Source organism: Phytophthora infestans, genomic scaffold (assembly GCF_000142945.1).
Source record: "Phytophthora infestans T30-4 supercont1.39 genomic scaffold, whole genome shotgun sequence".
Lineage (NCBI taxonomy): Eukaryota > Oomycota > Peronosporomycetes > Peronosporales > Peronosporaceae > Phytophthora > Phytophthora infestans.
This window is the reverse complement of record NW_003303720.1, coordinates 1,336,638-1,339,930: the sequence shown is the minus strand read 5'-3', so window position 1 is coordinate 1,339,930 and position 3,293 is coordinate 1,336,638.

The following is a 3,293-nucleotide window of genomic DNA, read 5'->3' as shown; positions in this document are numbered from 1 at the left end:
GACTCTCAACGTCGACGAAAAGCGTGACACGGAATGGTGTCTGCAACTTCCGTGTACAAGAGTCAGTGTGCCACCGTATGAGACCGCTACTACCTCCAACATTCGGCCGCTCCATGTATGCCCAAGTTTACTTTAACGATCCAGACATGAATGCACGTGTGCGGAGCTGTATGAACATGACGCATGGCCTCGATCGCGCCGTTATGGAAACGATTGATCAGGTGATGGTGGCGCACAACCCATACACACAATCATTTATCAACGCGCGTAGCTTTTTGATAGATCGTGGTTGGGATGCGTATGCAGCAGCTATCAGGGAGCACGAACGACGCCGAGTGGCAGGGGAACCCGTTGATGACCATGACCCGTCGTTAGTATTGCGTAATTTTCTTCCGGAGGGGGATTACCTTAAGCTGCGTCTGCACGTCACACGGAATGCAAATCCGGGTACGCATAACACCCCAACGGCATCAGAGGTGGCAGCCGTTGGGATCGACACAAACGCGGCTGATCATCGGGATATTATCCTACACACGACATGAGGAGGTTTTAAGCGCATCTTTGAGACGAGCGTTACCTACGACCCGCTGCAGTACCATCTACTCTTTCCGTACGGGGAGAATGGCTGGACTTACGATATCCCGTACGTTGGTAATCCCGTCGGTCGCCACGGTGACCCGTTAACCATGTCCGTTCGGGAATATGGAGGCGTATCTGCTTTACGACCGGACGGTTAGTAACTCTCTTATTCGCGCAGTGGGCGACTGACGCAGCAATACTGCGTTGACCAATGGGCCAAATGCGAACAAGAACGCCTGCGCTTCATCAAGAAGAACCAACACCAGTATCGATTGGAAGCCCTCCAGGGACTCACGGACGCGTTGCGTGGCGAGTCAGTTGAAATCCACAGAATGGCAGCTGACGACGAGGCGGCCATACGTAGGACTCGGCGTGGGAATAATACGGAGCAAGAGTTAGCGGAGTCAGATGCGGGTGAGGTTGGACGCAAGATCATCATACCTCCGAAGTTTACAGGTGGTCCCCGCTACATGTACCAACGCTTCTTGGATGCCATGGCTATCGTCCGTGAAACAGGAGCCCCGAACCTGTTCATTACGATGCCATGCAACCCGAGCTGGCCTGAGATCAAGGAAAACGTACGCCGTGGAGAGAAAGCATCCGACCGACCGGACATCGTGGCTCGCGTGTATATGGAGAAACTAAAAGCTCTTAACAAGGATCTCGATGAGGTGTGATGGGGATTCAAGCCGCTCGAGTCCATGTAGTGGAATATCAGAAGCGTGGTCTTCCCCACGCCCACATACTGCTTATCCTGCGTCCGGAGGACAAGCCCACTACCAAAGAGGACGTCGATAAGCTGGTGTCCGCGGAGCTCCTGGATAAAGCGAAGTACCCCGAGCTGTACGATACGGTGATTTCCAATATGCTGCATGGACCCTGTGGTCAACAGAACCCGGCTGCCCGTGCATGAAGAACGGAAGGTGTTCCAAGACGTTTTCAAAGGCGCTCGCGGACGAAACGGTGATGACCCCCGACAAATACCCCACGTACAAGCGTGGTCGCCGTCCGTACGAATTATGTGCCATAAGTGGAAAGTATGGGACAGCGCGACCATCAATCAATGGGTGGTCACGTACAATCCGTTCCTGTCGCAGAAATACAGCTGCCACATCAACGTCGAAGTTTGTGCCACGAACAAGGCCATCAAGTACATCTACAAGTACGTCTACAAGGGCTTGGACATGACGACAATAACGATTGAAGGTGAACGAAATTCGGGCGAACGAAATTCTTCAGTATCTCCTCGGGAGGTATATTTATCCGGTAGAGGCTTGCATGCGGCTATTCATGTATCCAACACAAGGAGCAGCACATTCTGTCGTAACGCTACCCATCTATTTGAAAAGAATGAGCATGGTTGCTTATCGAGACCAAGCGACGACCCCCCAGCTTCACAGCTTGATTAACCGCGGGGACAGGTCAATGCTAACGGAGTTTTTCAAGCTGTGCGCGCGTAACCCAGAAGCTACGGTCAATCTACTGTACAAGAACGTACCACGGAAATACAGGTGGACGGAGCACAAGACGTGGGAACCGTACAAGAAGTACGTTGCTTCTCTGGGACGCCTGGTACACGTATCTCCGCAGGACCCGGAACGCTTCTACTTGCGACTTCTCCTGTGTAACCGACGCTCGCCCAAGTCCTTTGCGGATCTTCGAACGGTTAATGGTACGGAACATCCTACATATCAGCAAGCCGCTTTGGCGCTTAGGTATTTGGAAAATGACGACGAGTGGATACATTGCTTAAGCGAAGCCGCCGAGGGCAAGATGCCGTACCAGCTACGCCAAATCATTTTGGTTTACTCGATACCTGGTAATGCCAAAGATCTATGGGACAGGTTCAAAAAGGATATGTCAGAGAATGATGCACGAAGCATTGTGATAAGAAACGCAGACTTGCATAATGTACGCGAAGAGAAGGTGCGTCTTCGAATGGCGGAGTACAAGGCGTTGAAGAACTTGGCTAATTACTTGGTTTCGAACCAAAAGTCCCTCGACATGTACGGCCTTCCTCTGGTAGTCGATTACGACGATGTATCTGCTCAAGTGGATGTGGTGTAGCGGGATCAGCAGAATCTGAGAGATTGCTGGATCCAACTTACCAACTGCGCCCAGACACCGACTAACGGAGGGGGTCCCCCGATGATCCGTGTTCTGCTGAACTTTCCTCACCTTGTGTACCCGTCGGTAGGGCGAGATCTTGCTCTCTCGGTAGCTTCCGAAGAGTTCAAGTGATGAAGCTTGAGTTTCTTGGCGAGACGTGGGGATGGGGTGGAACAGCAGTGGAAAATCCTCACTCTGCGTCCGTGGGTGGTTCCGAATCCTAAGCAAATATTCGAGCTTATGGATCCGGGGCCTAGATCATGGATCTGGCCGTAGGGTTGCCTTGCGGGTGTGTCCCTTGCCTTTGTGTTTCCTTTACGTCGTACTTGCCGCCTCCTCTGACGGGATCTTGAGAGCTGAGAGCCTCTAGGGTGTAACCGACCAAGTCGTAAATTCGGTTAACCTGTGGGATCTGCACGTGTATAGGAAAAGCTCACTAGGTTGTAGGATCTGGCCAATGTATTATCCTGTTATCACTACCAGCACTATATTCGCAATTCCCAACCTTCTCCGAGCTCGTACGGCCAATGTAGTTCCGGTTCTTGAGGGCAGGAAGGCACTTGCGTGATACTGTGTAAATTGGGTTCTGTATTGATACTTAAGCC